Raw genomic sequence first — 24,622 nt, forward strand, 5'->3', positions numbered from 1 at the left:
TATAAACTATTCTAATTTGAGAAGAACAGTATACATTTCTGATGCCTGTGTTTAAAATATACACATGGACTTTTTTTTAATTTCAGAATTTGCTTTCAGTGTTAAATAATCATAATTAGGTTAAATGACAAGAATGCTTATTCTGCTAGGTGTCTATGAATGCTTGTTTTTTTCTACATCAACTTCCTATTGTTTTACTCTCTGTGTGTTAATATCACAATCTGCCAGTTAAATATATTTTTACTTCTTGTATTCTAGTTTATAAGCCAAAGCAAAACTATTTTATGAGAAAAATACCACTCTGTCCACATATACATATGAAGTTTACAAGTATTTGAAAAACTATTTTCTCATTTGTGCTTTTCTTTTGTAGCATTACCCAGGCATACACATTTTGGGTTATTGATTCAATTTGGATTTACATCTCTTTCTTCTTCTCCCTCCTTGCCTACCCACCTCACTTCAGGATTTGCTGTTTTCAACATCCCAGAATATATGAGCTTACCTAATTTAATTTACTGCTTATTAAAAGTCACTCTTTTCTTTAAGTTTCTGTCAGTTTCATCACCCAATCAAATTAATATCTTTATTGACTGATATCTATATACCAGACTATTTAGGTTTTGAGGATACAATAGTAAACAACCCAAAGTCTTCTTACCTTCGTGCAGTTTGCCTTTTAGTAGAAGAGGCAGATAATAATAAGTGGAGGCAGATAATAATAATAAGATAATAATAATAATTCACTAATAAGTGAATTTATAATATAAGGTCAAGTAGAAATATGAAAAACTGTAAAGGAAGGTAAGGGCTTAGAATATGACAGAATAAGGAGTGTGGCAACTAGCTAGGAATTTCCAGAGGATTCTTCTCAGGATGTGGCATTCTTTTCATTTGAAAAGAAACCTAAATGAAGGCAGAGAGTGAGTAATATTATAGGCTTCTACATATTTTCCTTTTACTTTATAGCATCATTTCCCTACCCTCACCCTCCCAATTTTGGTGTGTGAATATGTGTTTTCTACTTATCTCCATCCTCTTGTCACATTCAACATTAGTGGTCTGAAATTATGCTTTTACAGCTCCAATGCTCATATAATTTATATATTCATATACAAATACAAATAAGAGTTTTTGAAGGGAATATTGTTTATTTTTTACAAAAATGTAATCGTCCCATTTACTTTCCTTGTCACTTGTGTTTCTTACTCAATAGTAAATCACAGAGATTATGCAATCTCTGTGATTTACTATTGAGTATTCTTTTAGTGGCTGCATATGTTTCCATTGTACTGATATACTGTGGTTTATATAACCTTTGATTAATACATTTGTGGACATTTTAGTTACTTACATTTTTTTCCTCTACTAAAAATGCTCTGTAAACATCCTGTACAAATATCCTTTTCCTACTCATGCTTTTACTTCTGTAAGATAATTCTCAGAAGTGACATTGCTATGGCAAATGATATGTGCAATTTTTATTAATAAATATTACCAGAATATTTTCCAGAAAGACCCTAGCAGTTCACATTCTCACCAGCAGTGCAAGTGAATAGCCTTTTCCCCACAGCCTTACCAGCACTAGGTGACTTTGTTTTATGTTTTGTGTATTATCTCTCTTTTTAACCCACCTGTATCTAGGCATATACCCTTTGCAGTCTTAGGGAACTCTGTGCCCTTATAGAACTATACAGACCACTTTTCAGCAATCTTACCATGTTGTATTTTAATTACATGTTTAAGTATATGTTTTTGTCCACTCTGATCCCCAACACCTAAATAATACAAGTCTGGCACAAGGTAGGAGAAGAGTTTGGGTAAACACTTGCTTTCAAAAACATGTATCTGGTGGAGAATGTTGATAATGGGGAAAGCTGTGCGTAGTCAGGTAGGGGCAAGTGATACATGGAAATCTGTGAACATCCCTCTCAGTTTGGCTATGAACCTGAAACTTCTCTAAAAAAATAAAATCTTTGAAAATAAAATAAAAATAAAAGCCAAATATATGAGATTTTTTGATTGCCAGGCATATTGGATTATTTGTACCATTGAATTCTCATGGTCAAAGTAGAAAAGCAAGAGTTCATTACATTTTAAAGTTGTTGCCTGAAAGGTCAAATGTATTCTTTTTTGACACTGTTTCTCTTTGGGGTTTAAGCATTTAAGTTGCACATTACTATGATCAGGACACAGTTATTATATTTGTCAGATTGTTGCCAGCTACTCTGCATTTTTTTTTCTGGCTCTGAAATCATATGCATATTCTAGGTCTGTGCTCTGAAATTTTTTGAAGTAATATCGTTGACACTTAGAGCATTCTGTGCTGCAAGTATCTTTACCCCAGTATGTGATATGCACCAGTGAACAGAGGTCAGGCAGGGGGAAAGTTGTTTGTCATGTGTCAAGCTGTTTGTTATAACCAGATAAAAGTATATTCCCACTTTCAATTTAAAGTATAAACAATATATATCCCTAGTCTCAACCAGTCTCTTCATTTTAGAATCTTAATGTTGATATGTCCCTTTGCCCATCAGCTAACCCAGTCTTTTCACAGTCACCTATTCTAGAAGGGTATGTTTATAGCTAAAATCAGTGTATTTTGGCTTTTGCCTTTATTCTTCATGAAAACTGGGAGCTATGGTGACCCAGTAAGAGCCTGAGTGACCATGGAAATAGTCTGCATTAGCAGATGGACTCTAGAGAAAAGGCAAAATGTGATCCTGATTGAGCCCTGATTAACAGAGATCATACCTTTCAATGGTGGGTCTCAAAGATTATTCAGTTTTCACAAGTATGGAGAGCCAGTTGGTAGTTCAAGTTTTTCCTGTAGGGTGTATGTGAGGGTCTTCGGAACTGGTTTTAGTAATGTAACATATCTATAGGAATCTTACGGGATATGTCATACTGTCTTTGATAGATAGGAATAGCATATTGGTTAATACCAGGCACTCTGACTGATATATTAGTAGTTTTTTGAGAGTATAGGCAGCATGGGCATGACAAGGAGGGAACCATATCAGCTCTTTAAACTAGGTCTGGAATTGCATTATACAAACATCGAATTCTGCTTTACCTTTCCATGCCTATTTTCTCATTCCCTAGTTTTCATTCTTACCATTTGATGTGATCAGAGTATATACTGCTCTTCTACCATTTGTTAGAGATTCATGGTTTGGTTCAGAAACTGAGACTTGGAATAAAACCCTTCCAAGCTCTGCTGTCAACAACAGACCTCAGCTCTTGGATCCTTTTATTGAATCTTACTATTTAGTATGGACCACTTTTCTTTTTAAGGTATCAACTCTTTAATTGAGATCTTCTTTGTGTAAAACTAGTGATTTTGTTTTCCAATTAGTTTTTTTGCCTTAGCCATTTTCTTTCTTAGCATTTTAAAAATGTGAAGCATTTTCAGTCTTATTTTATTAAAAGTCCAATAAGTCTAAATTCACAAGAGATGCTATATGATACTTATTTTAGTATTTGTTTTCCTCTTGCTTTCTTCTTCCCTTTTTTAAAAAATTGTTTGTAAGCATATTTGAAGATTTCTTCTAATTCCCCAGATAACTAATAAGGACTCTTGTAGCAGAAGGCCAAGCAGTTTTTATAAATAATATAATTTTTCATTTTAAATGACATTAATATTTCCTGATCCTATTTCTGCCAAACACCCGTTTCTTCATTAATTATCATCGTTCCTTCCTTACCTTAGGTGTATCACCTGTCTATTTCCTTATCTCCTTTTCCTGACTGTCCTACCATATCCCCATCATCTCTTCTGGGTAGTTCCTTTGACTACTCTTTTAAGCTTAGTTTTGTATAGACCTCTTGATACATCCATCATGCTTATTAACTACTTCAGTTCACCAGAAAGTTATTGATGTGGGTGGCAAGTTCTTTACCTCTCAGCAACCATCAAATAACTGTTATGTTTTCACTTAGATAACTTAAGAAGTTCAGCTTACATACAGTATTTTGGGGCCTTAATTATTATATTATGTGAAGACAGTAATGAAGAATTTTTTAATGTTGTCTGTATATGCTAATACATAATTTAGTATAGTAATATGATAGTTATTAAAGTCATCATTTCAAGTAGGGCTTTATTATATATCATCCCTCATTCTATAAATCTGTTTTATTCCATGAGATACCTATTTTGTGGTGTAGTTTTAATTTTTATCATATAATTATTTATATTTTCATTTAATTGACCTGTAATTAATCAATCTAGAACTATAATACTTAGGATACTTTTCTTATATGGTAAGTATTGAAAATACTTATACATACAAATACATTTATTTTAGTCTTTGTTCAGCAGAAATTTATGTTGTTCTGGCTATGATAATTTTCAACTCTCTTTAGAATTATTTCTTTCTTGGAAAGTGTTTTGGTTCAAATATATTTTTAAGAGTCAAAAAGGGATAAACCAAAGCTACACTAAAGAAGACCACTTAAGAAGTAGTTATAACTTATAAAAAAAGGACTATGGAGAAATTAGACAAAGAAGGGATGCTTTTATATTTAACTCTATAGGTAAAAAATATACATAAATAAATATATACCACACTTATTGTTTCACTTGATAAATCCGTACATAGCTGAAGTTCTCATTTATGATGTCAGAGGAGAGTTAAGACATCTTATACTTGTGGCCTAATTCTGATCATCCAGCAGAAAACTGATCGGTAAAGTAGAAATTTGAGAGGAATCGGTATATAATTTAGAGTTTATTATAGCCAAGGAAGGTAGTGCTCTAGGGAGTTATATGTATAGTCTAGCCTAGACATAAGAGGGGCCTTAAGAAAGTTCTGTAGAAAAAAATAGGTTAGTGTTTGTTTCAAGAGGAATGGAAAAAATCTTTAAAAAAATAGATTACTTGAAATATACCTGTAAATGATCCTGATGAGGAGATAGAAAATCAACTAAAGGGAGTGATCTGACTAACTAGTATATTCATGTGTCACTTAACGATGGTGATACATTCTGAGACATGTATTGTCAGGCAGTTTCATCATTGCATGAACATCATAGAGTATACTTATGCAAACCTAGATGTTATATAGTCTACTCCACACATAGGCTATATGGTACAGTCTATTGCTTCTAGTCTACAAACTTGTACATCATGTTACTATGCTGAATACTGTAGGCATTGTACACAATGGTAAGTATTGTGTATGTAAACATGCCTTATCATAGGAAAAAAGGTACAGTAAAAATTGGATATTATAATCTTTTGGGACCATCATCATATATGCAGTTTATCATTGACCGAAATGTTCTTATGTGGTACATGACTGCATTTTAAGTACACTACATGTCTGAGCCATAGCCATAAGAAATGTGATGGCAGCAGGATAAAGGAGCCTGATGTGTTCTCATATAACAATTAAACATACACCATATATTTTTGATACATTGTAATAGTTGTAAGGCATTTAAAAGCAAAATTCAACAAAACAGCATTTCAGACTATGAAAGGAACACGAAGTCAAGGACAGTTGCTCAAATCAGTAATACGAGTAAGAACTAAATCTCAAAAAGAGATGAGAGTTTTAAAACTCTCAATGCAAAATGGCTGTTTTTATGTGTAAATTCAAGTATGTGTACATTTTAGGTAGGTAAATATATATAGATAACAAATACATTCTCCTTTGGTAATATTCCATTTTCTAAATATGAGTACTAAATATCCATGAGGGATTAAAACATTTGGAGCCTAAAAATTTTAAAAGCTTAACCCACTGCTTGAGAATATAGTGTATTTTTAACAGATGACAAAGAACAAGACAAATCTATTCCTTTATTTTTCTCTTATTTTTTTGAGGTAAAAGATTTTTAAACGCAGTATAAAACAAACATAGGCAAGAGGGGATTAAAGCATTAAAGAAATACCTAGTAAATCTAAAATATCCCAAATTTCTGCAAACACCATTCTTTGTATCTTGTATTTTCAACCACAGAAGCTCTTCTCTTCTTCTCTGGCTACACCAAAAAAGAACAATATATGGGCCTGTACCTGGGGTCTCAGTCTGGAGGTAGAACTCCTTGCTCAGATCATCATCACCTCTTTTTTGTAGTTATCTTATTCTCAGGCTTACTTAATGCTAAACAAATAAAAAATGTTTTTAGTTTTGTTCCCTATTTGTCAATAATAAATGATTGTTGAGGCATATATTTTCCTTCATTGTATAACCTAAAACATATGATTAGTCTTCACTCTATCTTGTCATAGCAAAAATTTTAATAAGCTCTAGTATCTAAAGAAAAAGTAAAATCAGTTGTATTATTTAAGATATGAAGTTGTTATAAATGGAGGATACTTGGACTCTGTGTTAGTTAAATAATAAATAAACCGCAAAACTCAGTGGCTTAACATAAATGTTTATTTTCTGAATCAGCTAATACTCATTTATCTTGTGTTGACAAATTTGGAAAAAGTTTTCAACAGTGACAAGGGAAGAAGAGAGTTGATGGCTCACTTGGAATGATGTTGGGCAGGCCTGGAAGAGGCATATATCACTTCTACTCATTTTCCACTGTCCAGAGCCCAGTCACTTGACCATCTAACTGCAGAGGAGGCTGGAAAATGTAGAGGAGCTTGTGCATATTTGGTGACCACTGCCTCTGCCATAGACTATTAAATCCAGTTAGGTGAATGTTTATTGCAAACAGTTTGCTTGGGACTCTAGGCACAGGAATGAATACAGAGATGAATAAATCATGGTTTCTTCCACCAAGTAGATCATAATCCAACACTCATTGTAGACTATAGCTTGTATTTCGCTTTAGATTCTCAAAACAAATTCATTGCCTATTCTTAGTATTATGAGACTAATAGCTATTTTTTTTTTTTTAAACAGCTAAGCAGTTTATATCTACCATCTGTATCAGTTAGGATTTAGGCAAGAAACAACACGTTCAAATTAGGTAATTTTAGGAGAGTTTAATAAAGGGACTATGTGAATGTGTGGGCTGGGTCTAGGAGGGAAACTACAGGGTATAAAAAACAAGTGCAATACTAGAAGGTTGTCTTTACTATTTCCAGTGTTGAAAGGGTTAGGGGAAAAAATGGTTTCTGGGACATGGAGACAGAGTTATGACCTTGGACCAAAGGAAACAGCCCATTTGACCTTGCAGGGAGGAAGCCAGCAAAATAAATTCTCTGACCTCATTCTCCTCTTCAGTTTCCTGAAGGTATTCCCTATTAGCTAAATCCCACTGGGAGCCAGAGGGCAAGGGAACCTGTTGATGTAATTTATATAGGTCAGCTTTCTGGGACAGAGAGCAGAAAGGTGGGGACTGGAACTGGAGAAGCAAATAGCAAACTATCCTAAACATTTTTTCCCATCTATTTGGCAGATATTTTTGCAGCCCCATTAACTGCAAAGCTGTAAATGCTATAGGACATATGCAAAAGGTATGCCTTTTCTTTCAGGGGTCTTACTATCTAGTGTGTGAGAAGAGATACCAACAAAAACTAAATTCAAAGTTAGATCTCTAGAAGATTTATGTTTAGATCAGTGATTGAGTGTCACATGGAGTATTAGATGGAAGTATAAGTGGTGTAATTCAGAAGAGGAAGAGATTAATGTGCACTTGAATTGTTAAGGAAGGCTTTGTGGAGGAAACAGAACTTGAACTTGGCTATGAAAGGTTGACAAGAGTTTTTGTAGATAGGAATGTGGACAGAGTCATACATGCATATAACTGGCTCAGTACAGTGAATGTAGAGTCTAGTTGAAGGTGGAAATTCATATAGAAGTTAGTAAGAGATAAGTTTAGAAATAGTTTGAGGTCGGACTTAAGAGAGTCATAAAGAGCAAAGTCCGAGTTTATGCTTTTTAAAAACTGTTCTAATGTTCTGGGAGAGTTCCAAGGTACCATGTTGTAAAAAGGGTTCTGTGATGAAATAAATTTGTGAAATGCATACTTTCCCACCTTTGGATATATGTAATGTGTATTTAGCGTATCAAAAGCTCTGAAAAATCTTGCTGTAAAGAACGACTTTTTCTGTTAATCCACACTTGGCAAGAGAATCTACCCCTTTCCCCCTCCTCCCTTTTAAAAACTGAAACATGTTAAAATTTTGTGAAACTCTGGTACTCTATAAAACATATTTTGGGAAATGGTTCTACAGAAAATGGGAAACCTGAAATAGTTCTGAAAGTTATGACATAATTAAAGGGGCATTTTAGGGAGATTGTTCTGACCAGATGGATTGTGGTACAGGTGATCATTTAGTATGCAATTGTTATTGTATTCATACTGGCACATGGTGCTCGTCTGAAGTGAAGAGTGGTAGCTGAACTGTAAAATATGCAGGCTTGTAAGGGACATTGGGAAAGAAATGACAGCATGACTTGGTAGTTGATTGAATATGGGTGATAAGGAGGGGAGGGAGATTTAGAGAGAGGTAGAGGTTAGTGATAACACAAACTATGACTTTCAGGCCCAAAGCTTCTGTGGGAGTTTGTTAAACTGCAATCTATAATGTACGTAGACCATCAAGAATAAAATATGTTAAAAATGACATTTGAGAAGATTGAGAATACTCAAAAGGTAATATAATGCCTATTCTGAAAGTATGTTTAAAAGGACGTGTTTTGAAAATAATTGTGCATTGTCACCCTGGTGTCAAAACTGATTGTGATTCAGAGACTAGAGAAGCAGTGTCTTGGCCAGACAAGGATCAGACCATGGGGATTGTATATACGTAGCCAACTCAAACTGTGTATTTATTGGTCATATCTATAAGCATGTAACTTTTATTACCCCCTGCTCCCCAAAAAAGTTTTAGCACAGACCAGTTTAGAGTAAGAGCCAACTGTATCTTGTTTATTTGGGGTATTATTAGGAGTGATAACCTAAAGACATTGCTAATTTTTATAGCATGTTTCTTAATACCTTTTAAACCAAAATCATGTTAGAAACCAGATGCTTGCTTATTGTTTATTTAGAGCCACACACTAAAAGAAACTAATTGGTGCTGGATGAAGAGGTAAAGGCTAAACAAATATTTTTCAAAATATAATCATCCAAAAAAGGGGAAAAACCCAGTAACTGCATAATGTTTTAAGTCATATTTCTTAATTGATGCTCTCTTTGCAGTTATAACTTTTCTTTTTCATTTCATTTTATATGCTTGCTGTCATTTGCCCATTTTTTTTTTTTTGCATGAATGCTTGTTGGTTTATCTTCTTACATTGTATTTTTATTTATAGAAGACAAAGTACGATGTGATGCTTCTTCCTTATTACATGCTAAATTCCTTGTTTAAATGGTAAATTTTTATTTTAATGTAGTTTGGGGATAAATTTACTGAAAATATTCAGTGCTTACATTTTCAGTTTTGAATTTATTCATATTGTGACAGTAATTGGTAGAAAACTGTTTCTCACAGCTGACAGGCCAAAAAAAAAGAAAGAAAGAAAAAAAGGTTTGGGGACAAAGCTACCAAGCTACCACATGCCAGAGAGCTGAGGACCCATCAGATATTTAAGGAAGTGGCATTTGTACTTGCATTATTTAAGCTACTGTTAAAAAAGAGATGGGAAGAGACCATATTTGTAGCAAGCATATTATAGAATTCATTTTCTAAAGAATCATGTTTTTGAAGAAGGTAGATCATCTATCAGACATTTTATAAAGTACACATAAATGGATAATGTTTCTTATCAAAAAGAATTGAAAACCATGAATGCTATGACATATATCTTTTTTTTTTAAATCCCAAAACTCAAAGAATATTTCTGCCTTTTATAATAGAAAATAGTAATTAAGCCCAAATTTTAAACTAAATCTTAGTCAATAATTTTATCATTTTTTACCATAAAAATGCAATTTCATAAATGGTATAATTGAAGATATAATGTATATTTTTTCTCTGTCTTGCCAGTTAACTTAGATCATTGCCACATTGTGATTTGGGGGGACCTCTAGTGCTTTTAAGAATCCCTCAGGTAATGGGAAAGCCGGTCTTTTGTTGTAATGATTATGGCTATACTTCTATTCTTTCTGAAAAGAAGGAATAATTATACTTAGTAAAAACCACAACATTTCATGGATGTCTCATCAGAAAGAAAACAAACCTTGCCCTTAATTCTGATGAAGTATGTTGGGCATGCAAGAATGGATACAACTGTCATCTGTACTTTACAGACTAAATTTTGAATAGCCATTAATATGGATCAAAATATAATTACTCTTTGAGACTTCAAGAATATTCTGTTAAATCACTTCAAATCCCATTGTTAAAATGAATATTTGTAAAACTCCTAATATTTTAAGAACTTTTAAGAAGTTGGTAAGTTGTAGAACACTTGAAGTTTACACAATCTGACAAGTATTTTTTGTTCTTTTTCCTCCATGGAGTGGGTTGAATAATGTCCTCCCAAAATTCATGTCCATTTGAAACCTCAGACTGTGACCTTATTTAGAAATAGGCGTTTTGTGTATATAATTAAGATGAGGATCATACTAGATTAGAGTGGGCCCTAAATTCAGTGACTAGTGTCCTTATAAGAAGAGAAGGGGACACACAGAGACATACACAAGAAACAGGCCGTGTGAAGATGGAGGCAGAGATTGGAGTGAAGCAGCTGCAAGCCAAGGAAAGCTAGGGGCTGCTAGAAGGGGCAAGAAAGAATTCTTTCCTAGAGCCTTCAGAGGCCTCTGCCTATACTTTCATTTAGGACTTCTAGCCTCCATAACTAAGACAATAAATTTCTGTTGTTTTAAGCCACCCAATTTGTGGTTCTTTGTTATGGCAACCCTAGGAAACCAATACAGTTAGTATTCCTAAACATCTCCCATCAACTTCTATTTTCCTGCTTATTTTTTTACAAATTTGTCCCATTCACTAAGCTGTGAAGTTCTCAAGAGCAGAAGCATGTCATACTCATTCTGTACAGTAGGCACATAATTCAGTATCAGCCAAATATTTATTATCATCTAACTGTGGGGGCATTCTTATTTTTATTTTTTTATTTTTTAATGTATTGGATACAGAAACATTCTTATTTTTTTTTTTTTTTTAGGATATGGTCTTATTTATTATTTAACTCAAAAAATCTTATTTTTGGCTCGACTCAGACTTAGAAGTAGATGCTCTCAGAGAGGACAGCCTACGTCTCTTGGCAATCTGTTCCTGGCGCTTTTCTTTGGCCTCCTTCATTCTCTTAGCCAAAAGTTTAGCATATTCTGCAGCCTCTTCCTTATTTTTCTTAGTGCGCTGCTTCTTCAGAGCAATACGCCGGCGTTTATGTTGCAGGACACGTGGAGTTACAAGTCGCTGAATCTTGGGTGCTTTGGTCCTAGGTTTCTTACCTTCTTTATTTAAGGGCTTCCTCACAACATACTGGCGAACATCATCTTCTTTAGACAGATTGAAGAGTTTGCGGATTCTGCTAGCTCTTTTGGGCCCCAGACGACAAGGTACTGTAGTATCAGTCAGTCCAGGGATATCCTTCTCTCCTTTTTTTACAATAACCAAGTTGAGAACACTCAGGTTGGCATCCACAATACAACCACGAACAGATTTGCGCTTTCTTTCTCCAGTTCTCCTTGGTCTGTAACAGGAATGCCCCTTACTCAGTAGCAGGCGAACACGGCCATGGGTCAAGACACCCTACTTCATGGGGAAACCTTGCTTGTCGTTCCCACCACTGATTCGGACCACATAACCCTTCCATTCTTCACCCAGAGCGTCGGCAGCAACTTCCGTGGCCATACGCTTCTCATAGAAAGTGCGAAGTTTGCGTTCATCGTCCACTTCAATGAGTTTCTGGCAGCCAGTGGCTGGGAAGGAGATATTCAGCTTCATCGTGAAGCAGCTGATTGCCTCCGAGGCGCCACGAAAAAGAGAGCCATTCTTATTTTTAAGATTCCCAAATATATTCTTCCTAAACAAACATGTTAGTTTTTATTAAGTATGTATATTTGAAGGAGACTAGAGTATAAATAACGATAAGGATATCTGTATGTAAAAAGTTATAGATAATTACCAGGCTTGGGTTTCTGTAATTAGCAAAGATATGCTAACTATTGCTATCAATTTTATATCCCATTCATATGAAAGATTAGATCTGGAGTGTATTTTAAAGTAAATGAATCCCTAAAGAAAGGTCTTTCGATCTGAATTCTCCAGAGAATATTTATTTTGTCACAATATTGCTTTAACATTATAGAGCATAGTGGAAAATAAACAACTGCCTTACCAAAATTCTGTCCACAGCACAGATCATTTCAAAGGTTCACATTTTAGTTAATCTTTATAAATTTGGTAAAAAATTTTACATTTTTGTCTTTAGTAAAAAGACTAAAAAAAGTAACTTAATGGTATTTTATGAAAAGCTGATACATAAAAATTTAAATTTTTTAAATCTTAAAGGATTGGATTATAGCCTAAATTTCTAAGATATGAAAAATTACCACTAAGTAATATTCTTGTCTCAGAGTAGTCATATTCTCCATTTACTAGTATAATTTTTATCTTTTTTTAAGTGGAAATAGTTTTAAAATGTTGCTTTGAATAATTCTTATCCACAAGTTGAAATATAGAAGCGCTAATTACTACTTGAGGTAGATGTAGGTTATTTTCACCTGTCCCAGTATTTTTCATGCATTTTAATATACAAAGATTCCTAGTGTTTGTATTAAATTTTTCTAGAGACTAGGAGAGACTTAGTCTTAGATTGTAGGTAAGAAATATTAGTTGTGTAACTCATTACAGAAAATAGATCATTACCAGAATAAAAGAACGTCAAGTTTAAAAGTTGGCAGAGTTAAATGTGTTACTCTTTTAGTTACATAAAGTAACGAATTATAAATTATAACCAGAATTTAGTTTATCCAATCAGGCGAATAAACATCACTTGTAATGGTTAAATTTTTATATGTCCATGGGCAGATGCTCAAATTATCTTCTAATAAGGAAAAAAGAATTATTGTTTTTACTTAGTAGATGACATTTTCCCCAGACATTTGTTCACCATGTGTCCTAGAGAAAAGTGAAGATTTTAAGGGCCACTTAATAATTATTTTCTTTCTGCTTTCCAATAATGCCTTCACATGCCATGAATCAAAATCAAAATCCCTGTGGCAGTCATGGGCAAATCAGGTAGGCTTCTTGAAGCCTGACAATTTCCCTGACATATCATGTGAGTAAATCATATGGGTAACATTATTCAAAATATTTAATAAAGTCAAAATAAAAATCCAAGTAGATTTGTCACTAATATTATGGATTTTTTTTTTTAGAAATATATTTTTACTTTTAGACTTAGAACTATTATTCTAAACACCTGAATTAGCATAGTAAATCTGATAGCACTGTTTTAGCTATGGGAGATTATTTAACTTATTTAACTTTTGTTCAGAATTTGTTGATTCTTTATAAACAAATAATTCCATAATTGTAATTTAATTTTATCCTAAATGCAAGTGTTCATTATTAGAGGACCCGTTGCATAAATTATGGTATATTAACACAACAGATACAGCTATAAAATGATGAAGATATACTTTATGTCCTAATATAAAAAAATCATCATATATTACTAGTTAAGAAGGAAAAGTACAGAACAGTTTATAAACTATTAAAATATTTATGGAAAAACAAAAGGGGAGAAATTGTACACATGTATGGTATATGTATATATATATATGCACACACATTTATATTGTCTTAGCATGAAAAATAATCTGAGAAAGGATAAAAAAAACTAATAAAGAGGGATTACCAGTTGTGTTTATACAGGGACGGGAACTTAGCAGATGGTACTGCATGAGGGAATTTTTTAAAATTAAATACTATTTTATGCTTTATGTTTGAACCATGTGAATATATTAGTCAAAATTTAGATAGAGTTATATTTTTCAAACTGTCCTGGTAAATTTTGTTTTAAGAAAACAGTAAACAGAAACCAGTTTTAAAAATGGTTACATTCATCCAAACAATGGAATATTATTCAGCACTAAAAATAAATGAGCTATCAAGCCATGAAAAGACATGGGGAAAGCTTAAATGCATATAACTAAATGAAAGAAGGTACATACCTTATGATACCACCTATATGATACTCTGGAAAAGGTAAAACTGTGATGACTGTAAAAAGACCAGTGGTTGCCAAAGGTTGGGGGTAGGGTAGGATGAGTAAGCAAATGTAGAAGATTCTTAGTGCAGTGAAATTACTCTACATAATACTGTAATGGTGTCATCATAAATTTTCCTAGACCCATAGAATGAACATCACCAAGAATGAACCCTAATATAAACTAAACTGATTAGCTGTAGTTACCATGATGTACAATGGATCCCTTGAATTTATTCCTTCTGTCTAACTAAAACTTTGTGCCCTTTGACCAACATCTCCCAAAACCCCTCAGCTCCTCCCTTGCCTCAACCTCTGGTAATCACCATTTTACTCTTTTGTTTCTATGATTTCGTCTTTTTTATACTTGATGTGTAAGTGAGATCTTGCAGTATTTGTCTTTCTGTTCCTGGCCTATTTCACTTAATATAATGTCCTCCAAGTTCATCCACGTTGTGCAAATAACAGGATTTCCTTCCTTTTAAAAGCTGAATAGTATTTCGTTGTGTATATATATATCACATTGTCTTTATTCAACATCCGTTAATGAACACTTGAGTTGTTTCCATATCTTGGCTGTTGTGAATAGTGCTGCAATAAACATGGGAGTGCAGGTATTTCTTTGGCATACTGATTTTCTGTCCTTTGGATACATACCCAACAGGGGGACTACTGAATCACATGGAAGTTCTATTTCTAATTTTTTGAGGAGCCTCCATAATGTTTTCCAACCATGTGCAAGAGTTCCTTTTTCTCTACATCATCAACTACACTTGCTATCCTTTGTCTTTTTGATACTAGCCATTCTAACAGGTGTGAGGTAATATCTCATTTTGGTTTTAATTTGCATTTCCCTGATGATCAGTGATGTTCAACATTTTTTCATATACCTCTTGGTCATTTGTAAGTCTTCTTTTGAGAAATGACTATTTATGTCGTTTGCTTATTTTTAATCAGTATTGTTTTGTTTTCTTACTATTAACTTTTTTGAGTTCTTTATGGGTTTTGGATATTAACCCCTTATCAGATGTATGGCTTACAAATATTTTCTTCTATAGGTTGGATCTTCACTCTGTTTTTGTGGAGTTTTTTTGGTTTTTTGTTTGTTTTTGTTTTTTTCTGTGCAGAAGCTTTTTAGTTTGATATAATCACACTTGTTTGTTTTTGCTTTTGTTTCCTGTGTTTTTGGTATCATATCCAAGATATTATTGACAAGGTCAGGAAGCTTTTTCTCTCTGTTTTCTTCTAGGATTTTTAGTTTCGGGTCTTATATTTAAGTCTTTATTCCATTTTGAGCTGGATTTTTGTATGTGATGTGAGATGAGGGTCTAATTTCATTCTTTTGTATGTGGATAGCCAGTTTTCCCAGCACCATTTATTGAAGAGTATCCTTTCCCCATTGTGTGTTCTTGGCATCCTATATGGTTTGGATGTTTGGCCCCTCCCAATCTCATATTGAAATTTGATCCCCAGTGTTGAATGTGGGGCCTGGTGGGAGCTTTTTTAGTCATGAGGGGTATCCCTCATGAATGGCTTGGTTCCCTCCCAGCAATATTGAGTGTGTTCTCACTTTATTAGTTCATAGGAGAGCTAGTTGTTTAAAGGAGTCTAGCACCACCTCCTCTCTTTCTTTGCTCCTTCTTTCAACATGTGACACACCTACTTCCCTTTGGCCTTCTGCCTTGATTGGAAGCTCCCTGAAGCCCTCACCAGAGGCAGATGCTAGCACCATGCTTCTTGTGCAGTCTGCAGAACTGTAAGGCAAATAAACCTCTTTGCTTTATAGTAATTACCCAGCCTCAGGCATCTCTTTATAGCAGCACAAAACAGACTAATACAGCACCTTTGTTGAAAATCAATTTACTATAATGTGTGGATTTATTTTAGTGCTTCTTATTCTATTCCACTGGTCTTTGTGTCTTTTTTTATGCCAGTACTAAACCTTGCTGTTTTGATTACTATAGCCTTTGTAAATATTCAAATCAGATAGTGTGATGCTCCCAGCTTTGTTTTTTTTGTTCAACATTGCTTTGGTATTGGGGTCTTTTGTGGTTTCATATAAATTTTAAGATTTTTTTCCCCTATTTTTGTGAAAAATGTCAATAGAATTTTGAAAGGGATTGTATTGACTCTGTAGATCGCTTTAAATAGTATGGACATTTTAACAATATTAATTTAATTCTTCCATTCCATGAACATAGGATATCTTTCCATTTATTTGTATCTTTAAATTGTTTTCATCGGTGTTTTATAGTTTTAGTGTACAGGTCTTTCACTTCCTTGATTAAATTTATTCCTAAGTATATTTATTGATAGCTATTATAAATGGGATTGTTTTCTTGATTTTTTTTGAATTTTGTTCATTGTTAGTGTGTAGAAATGCTGCTGATTTTTATACATTGCTTTTGTATTTTACAACTTCACTGAACTTGTTTATTAGTTATAACAGTTTTTTTGTGGAGTCTTTAGTATTTTTTAGATACAAGATCTTACTGTCTGCAAACAGATAATTTAATCTCTTCCTTTCTGATTTTGATGCTTTTATTTATTTTTCTTGTCTAATTGCTCTTGCTAGAACTTGCAGTATTACATTGAATAGAATTGATCAGAGTGAGTGGGCATTCTTGTTCCAAATCTTTTTTATGTTTTATTTTTTATGAGACAGAGTCTCACTTGTTGCCCAGGCTAGAGTGAGTGCCGTGGCGTCAGCCTAGCTCACAGCAACCTCAAACTCCTGGGCTCAAGTAATCCTTCTGCCTCAGCCTCCCAAGTAGCTGGGACTACAGGCATGTGCCACCATGCCCGGTTAATTATTTATTTTTATATATATATATTTATTTATTAGTTGGCCAATTAATTTCTTTTTTTTTTTTTTTTTTTTTGAGACAGAGTCTCACTTTGTTGCCTAGGCTAGAGTGAGTGCCGTGGCGTCAGCCTAGCTCACAGCAACCTCAGACTCCTGGGCTCAAGCGATCCTTCTGTCTCAGCCTCCCAAGTAGCTGGGACTACAGGCATGCGCCACCATGCCCGGCTAATTTTTTCTATATATATTAGTTGGCCAATTAGTTTCTTTCTATTTATAGTAGAGACGGGGTCTCGCTCTTGCTCAGGCTGGTTTTGAACTCCCGACCTCGAGCAATCCGCCCGCCTCGGCCTCCCAGAGAGCTAGGATTACAGGCGTGAGCCACCGCGCCCGGCCTCTTGTTCCAAATCTTAAAGGAAAACTTTTAACTTTTCACCATTGAGTATGTTAGCTATGGGTTTGTCCTATTTATTGTATTGGGGCCCATTTCTTCTATACCTAATATGTTGAGAGTTTTTATCATGAATATGAATTATGTCAAATGCTTTCTCTGCATCTACTGAGATGATCATATGGTTTTTGGCCTTTATTCTGTTAAAATGGTATATTACATTTATTGATTTGTGTGTGTCACATCATCCTTGCATCCCAGAGGTAAATCCCACTTGATCATGATGAATGATAATGTAATGTTGAATTCAGTTTGCTAGTATTTTGTTGAGGATTTTTGCATCTACTGGCTTATAGTTCTCTCTTCTTGGAGTATCCTTATCTGGCTTTGGTGTCAGGGTAATGCTAGCCTTGTAAAATGAGTTTGGAAGTTTTCCCTTCTCTTAATTTTTTTGAAAGAGTTTGAGAAGGATTGGTATTAATTCTTCTTTAAGTGTTTAGTAGAATTCAGCAGTGAAGCCATCAGTTCCTGAGCTTTTCTTTGATTGTGGAGACTTGTTATTAGTGATTCAGTCTCCTTATTACTGGTTTGTTCAGATTTTCTATTTCTTCATGATTTAATCTGGCTAGGTTATATGTGTCTGTTATTATCATGTTATTATTTAACCATACTCTACAATATCCATTTTGCTCTGTATATTTCTTATCTATCATAACAGCTCTTTGGAAGGGCTTTGATATTGACAACACATCTGGAAAAGAGTAAAAGTTAACAATTTGGATATGTGTTTTGTGTAGGAACTAGAATTTACTACAATTCAAGATGAACTTGGGACTGACCAATTTATAGGACCAAATTGAAGTGAGCATCCCTCCAGCATGCCTGGAAAATAACCCATGCATACTTACCCCACGCTTTGTGTCCAAGGTGTGTTACATGATGGTCTTCTCTACTCTTGCTTTGTACTCTAATTGCACCCTAGATAAGGGAGGGACTTCCAGTGCTTGGGATGGTAATAGTGCTGCCAGAAATTCTTAGCCCCAAATCATATCTGTTTCCCTCCCCTCTACCCTCTACATTTATTTTCCTTTTGGTCTTTCTCTCTGCCAGCTTTTCTGAAAGTTTCCTTTGATCCTGAAGTCACTAGAGCTTTCTAGGGGGAAGAAGTATGGCTACTTTACAGAGTACTAGGGCTAATCTGAACTTCCAAAGCATCAGGACTTCCTCTTGCCTACTCCTTCCTTTCAGTAGCAGAATAGCTAGGTCTTAAACATAATCTTACATTATATGGTCAAAATCTGACTTATGGCCGGGCGCTGTGGCTCACGCCTGTAATCCTAGCTCTTGGGAGGCCGAGGCGGGCGGATTGCTCAAGGTCAGGAGTTCAAAACCAGCCTGAGCAAGAGTGAGACCCCGTCTCTACTATAAATAGAAAGAAATTAATTGGCCAACTGATATATATATATAAAAAAAAAATTAGCCGGGCATGGTGGCACATGCCTGTAGTCCCAGCTACTCGGGAGGCTGAGGCAGGAGGATCGCTTGAGCCCAGGAGTTTGAGGTTGCTGTGAGCTAGGCTGACGCCACGGCACTCACTCTAGCCTGGACAACAAAGCGAAACTCTGTCTCAAAAAAAAAAAAAAAAAAAAAAAAAAAAAAAATCTGACTTATAATGGATGGTCCTGTTCTTCTACCCTAGAAAGAGCACTAGTACAAATTAATAATACAAAGCTAATACATGTATCTTAGCACTTTACATATAGTAACTAATTTTATCCTGTGATCATACTTTATCTTATTATTCCTACTTTTTAGGTAGGGAAACTGGGGCACAGGGAAGTTAAGTAATATTAAAAAATATAAGCTGATAAATATCAGAGACAGGTGGTCTGGCTGAAGGCCATCCTCTTGACCAGTTGCCTTTGCAGTAAAAATATCTAAGTTTATGTAGCATTTGTTTGTCAGCTTAGTTGGTGTCAAGGCATTCCAAGGTAATCTTACCTATTTTGAGAGATCTACAAGGTATTTAGGTGTAGGTTGACCTTAGCAATTTCTGAACCAACTCATGGTTGTTTGCACTAGGTACACATTGCCCCTGGACCTCAGTGTTGTAACAACCATTTTCTTCTCTTCTCTCTGATATTTCATGTTGTTTAAACTATGGCGAGAATCCTATCTTTGTCAGGTAGGATTATAACCTGCCACAGAGCCCACAAGTAAAAAAGAATCAATCCAACTATTTCCAGAATAATATCTCATCCCAGTATGGTTTCCTACTGAGATATTAAGGTCAGGAAAAGTAAAAGGAGTAAAATGGAGTGTTTTGGTGATGCTGTGTATGCCTACAGTTAGCTTAAATGGCATTTATGTAAGGGTATATACTGTCACTATGGTAAAAAGAAAGCTTTTCTAACCATTTATCAATGATTTTATAGTCCTTACTCTATACCATGTGGAATAAAAGAACAAAGAAAGTTTACTTCCAAAGCAATTTATTAAACATGAACTAAAAAAAATCAAGATAGACTTGTTTCTTTTTACATTTTTCTCTTCAAAATTGCCTTAGTATTGATGAATGAATTCATTTTTTGTTTTTTTGAGACAGAGTCTCACTTTGTTGCCCAGGCTAGAGTGAGTGCCGTGGTGACAGCCTATCTCACAGCAACCTCAAACTCCTGGGCTCAAGCAATCCTGCTGCCTCAGCCTCCTGAGTCGCTGGGACTACAGGCATGTGCCACCATGCCCTGCTAATTTTTTCTATATGTATTAGTTGGCCAATTAATTTCTTTCTATTTATAGTAGAGACGGGATCTCACTCTTGCTCAGGCTGGTTTCGAACTCCTGACCTCAAGCAATCCGCCCTCCTTGGCCTCCCAGAGTGCTAGGATTATAGGCGTGAGCCACCACATCCGGCCATGAATTCATTTCTTTTTCATATCACAAATTTAAGCATGTTTCTGAATAAGACCCAGGGTCCAATATTCCTTTTAAGTTCTAATATGTACTGGAACTGAGTTTGAAAATTCATTCCCTTGGCTGTTTCTTCCTTTTATAATTTGGAGACTCTGAAATTACCTTTAGATGACTTTCACTGAAGAGTTATGTTTTCTCATTTATCTTTTTTAAATCAAGCAAAAAACATAAACATTCATATCATTTCTTGCTAAATAACTTAGTTGGCAAATGATTTTTGTATCTTGGGGTTAGTGGCTACTCAGATTAAATTTTTTTAAAGGAGATTGAGTTTAAAATAAGGCTGCTCTTTAATCAGGTAGGATACCTGAAACTGTTTCAAAGATATAGGTTTCTGTTTTTATATGAAGTGAAGAATAACTATTAAGAGTTACAAAATTAAGATTCTTGTTGGATAAGTAAGTTTGCCTAAGATAGGGGTTATGGAAATGTTTAATGATTTGCATTGAGTGTTTAGTGTTGTGTTATCTCCCAGGCAACTCTCTTCAAGCCATTATACCTGGGCTTAATAACCTTATTTCCCAGTCTCAGCGAAGTTGATCTTAATCCTAACACCCAAATTAGAGTTCTTTCTGTAATCTTTGTGGTTTTTTTTCTTGAAGACATTTGAGTGGAGAACTGTCATTCCTCTCTGTGATTTAGACATTACTCATCTGATTGTTATAGGCAATCAGGCAGTGTAAATATCATTTTTGAGACCATAAGAACACCAAAGTTATGACCACAATTAATTAAGATGGGTGCTTGGACAGAGGCGTGGTGCAAGAACAACATTGGCAATGAGGGCCACTTTTTTAGACTTTGTCGTTATGTCTCAAGTTGCTTTGACATAAGCATGCAAAATAAAACTATTTATCCCCGTGATCTCTCTGTTGGAGTCAAGGTATATTTTTAAAATCAATATATAGTAATTTCTAAAATTAAGTACTATGGATTTATATTAGAGTTTTGTATTCCTTGTTATATACATACAAAGAATTTTAATTTGGCACTTTTAAATCTTTGTGGATTATAGCCTCTAATTATATACTATTTGAGTCAATATATTCATGTAACCTTTTATTAAAAGTGCTATAAATAGGTCATAAGAGTATATAGTAATTTTTTATGAGCCTAGTGTTGCTTGGCACAAAAAGTTTTCTTTATTAAGAAAGATTTAAAAACAAAAAATAAATCACTATCAGATAAAAGTTGTTTTTAGTCCATGTAATTTAGGATCTCATCAGGGATTAAAAAAGTTATTGAAAGAATAAAACATGGATTTTTATCGTCCATCAAGGTTAAATGTTCTGTTGACAGGAGGTATTCAGGTATTCAGTATATCCAAACTTATATTCTTGTTATATAAAGCAATTTATTCTGGTTGTATATTGGTTGACACAACCAAGATAGTAGAAAATATACATGCACAGGCTTTAAGTCATATATATCAGCATTAAATAATCTGTCATGGGATTAGCGAATTTTTTTAAAAAGCATTGAAATTCCAATTTCCATGGTATACATATACCACATTTTGTTAATCTACCCATGAATTGGTGGGCATTTGGGTTGATTCCACATCTTTGCTATTGTGAATTGTTCTGCAATAAACATTCAAATGCAGGTGTCTTTTTGATAAAATGACTTATTTTCCTTTGGATTAAATATCCAGTAGTGGGATTGTACTACTCAGGCATGAAGAAGGATGACTTAATGTCTTTTACAACAATATGGATGGAACTGGAGACCATTATCCTAAGTGAAGTATCTAAAGAATGTAAAAGCAAAAATCACATGTACTCACTATTAAATTGGAATTAACTGATGAGCACACATATGCATAGAGGGAAGTATAACCCAATGGAAATCAATCAGGGGAGTGGAGGAAGGAGAGAATGGGCAAAAACCTACTAATGGGTACAGTGAACACTATCTGGGTATAGGGTACACTTTTAACCCTGACTCAAGCATTACAAAAGCAATCCTTGTAACCAAAAACATTTTTACCCCTGTAATACTTTGAAATTTTTTAAAAAATTCTGATTTTCCTACCAACTATGTGATCTTATCCAAGTTTAATTTGGGTCCAAGCCCCAGTTTCTTCATCTATTAAATGGGTTTTATAATACTAAATTTCAAGGGAGGATTGAAAGGAATAATTTGGCTAGGTATGGTAGCTCACATCAGTAATTTCAGCACTTTGGGAGGCTGAGGCAGGAGAATCACCTGAAGCCAAGAGTCTAAGACCAGTCTGGGCAACATAGTGAGATCTTATATCTACAAAAAGCAAAAAAAATTAGCCAGGTGTAGTGGTATGCACCTGTAGTCGCAGCTACTTGGAAGGCTGAGGTGGGGGAATCATTGAGCCCAGGAGTTTGAGGCTGCAGTGAGCTATGATCAGGCCACTGCACTCTAGCTTGAATAATAGAGGGAGACCCCCATCTCTTAAAAAAAAGCACTCAGTACCACACCTCAAATACTATATCCAATTGATCCCAAAGTTTAACCCATTCCACTTTGTACATCTTTTTCTGGAATATTGTAGAATATTGTTGTAGTCTTTCAGTCTTATTTCTTCTAATTCGTGCGTAATATTGCCACCCAAGTGATTCTTTTTTCTTTCTTTCTTTTCTTAAATGATAAAAACTAGACCTAGACCAAGTGATTCTTTTAAAACACATCTTTGAACCTGTTATCCCCCTGCCGTATTAAACTTGTCAGTTGCTCCCTATAGTCTCAAAGAAAAAGTTCAAGCTCTTTGTCTTGGCCCACTTTGGCTTTCCATGATATGATTTCACTATCTCTTCAGCCTCATAGGCTTTCTCCTTACACCCTATACTTAGGACTATCCTAACTGCTTTCAGATCTCAGAACATGCTTTGCTGTATCACCTTGAAACTAAGCTAGACCCTAAGGACAGGTTTAAGGACAGTTAAGAATAAACTGCTCAGAATTGGCCATAGTTACTTGAACTTTGGTTTACTTTTAAAACAGCCAATAAATGATGTGAAGGATATACTTGCTATGAAGGCTCCAAGCTGAATGCCCAGAGTTCAGTGGATCCTGCACGCCTGACAAGTTGAAGATTTTGCCAAGTCAGAGGAGCCTAGGATCACAGTTTTATTGCCTTTTATATATAGTTTTTAAGTCAGTGGTAATGGTGGTAGTGAGGTATATCAGCTCACATAGTCTCATGTCACCCTGTTGCCATAACAGATTTTTCTTGCTACACCACATTTAAAGGACTAGTTACTGTACTATTTTATTTCTTCCTGTGTTGTCAGCCTTACGTGAGATTTTGGTGCAGTGTCTGTGGCCATGGCCAGCCACAGCTCTTCATTCTTTTAGCGCTTGCCCTCAGCATTTTTAAATGTCAGATGTGTATGAGTACATTCTTTTTAATTGAGGTAAAATTCGCATAACATAAAATTAACCATTTTAAAGTGTGCAACACACTTTATGCATCTATCACCTCAATCTAGTTCCACAGCATTTTAATGAAGATATTTTTTAACCTAATGAATGTCTTTGAATGAGTGGCCAGAATTAAGTTTTCATACCTTCATTTTTAAGAGCTTTAAGAAATGGTTTGATTACTATTCTAGCAGGATCTCTTAAGGCTCCTTTTGGTTCTTATTTTGTTATATAAAACTTATTTGGTGACAGTTTAAAGATATCAATAACATGCAACTTAAACATTCTTATGTCAACCAGAATTAATTGCTTTCTGTTTGTCCAGCATAGAATATTGACTATCTAAGATAATCAGAATATACTCTGTTTATACATAACAATTAGTAATTCACTTGGAGAGCAAGGTATAGATGAAGTACATAGAGAAATAAACTTCTTCTAAATTTCCTGTACTTTAGCTCAAGACCCTTTAAGTGTCCTGTCACGTCCTTTGGAGAGACTGCTCTTTAATTACTAAAAGTTGAAGAATTGTCAGAACAATATTATAGAATCTGGGGTGTACGCGCGCGCGTGTGCGTGTGTGTGTTTGTGTGTGTAACTTTTATTTAATTTAATTGTGGTAAAATATCCATAACATAAAATTCACTGTTTTAACCATTTCTAAGTCCTTTGTTCAGTGGTGTCAAGTATATTTACATTATTGTTCAACCAATTTCCAGAACTCTTTTTGTCTTATAAAGGTAAAACTCTATACCCATTAAACAACAATTCTTTGTTCCCAGTTTCTCCCTCCACCATTCTGCTTGCATCTTTATGGATTGGACTTCTCTAGGTATTTCATATCAGTAGAATCATAGAGTTGTTGTCTTTTTTCGTCGGGGTTATTTTGCTTAGCATAATGTACTGAAAGTTCATTACTGTTACGACGTGTCAGATTTTCCTTCTTTTTTTTTTTTTTAA

The 24,622-nt window shown here is 34.6% G+C and overlaps 1 protein-coding gene and 1 pseudogene across 1 annotated transcript in view; one reads left to right on the forward strand and one right to left on the reverse strand.

Annotated features, from left to right (window-relative positions):
• Nucleotides 1-24,622, forward strand: part of NDUFAF2 (NADH:ubiquinone oxidoreductase complex assembly factor 2) — a 149,698-nt gene that overhangs the window by 54,692 nt on the left and 70,384 nt on the right. The window lies entirely within an intron of this gene.
• LOC105877259 (small ribosomal subunit protein eS6-like) lies at nucleotides 11,048-11,865 on the reverse strand (annotated as a pseudogene).

Source organism: Microcebus murinus, chromosome 11 (genome assembly GCF_040939455.1).
Source record: "Microcebus murinus isolate Inina chromosome 11, M.murinus_Inina_mat1.0, whole genome shotgun sequence".
Classification (NCBI taxonomy): domain Eukaryota; kingdom Metazoa; phylum Chordata; class Mammalia; order Primates; family Cheirogaleidae; genus Microcebus; species Microcebus murinus.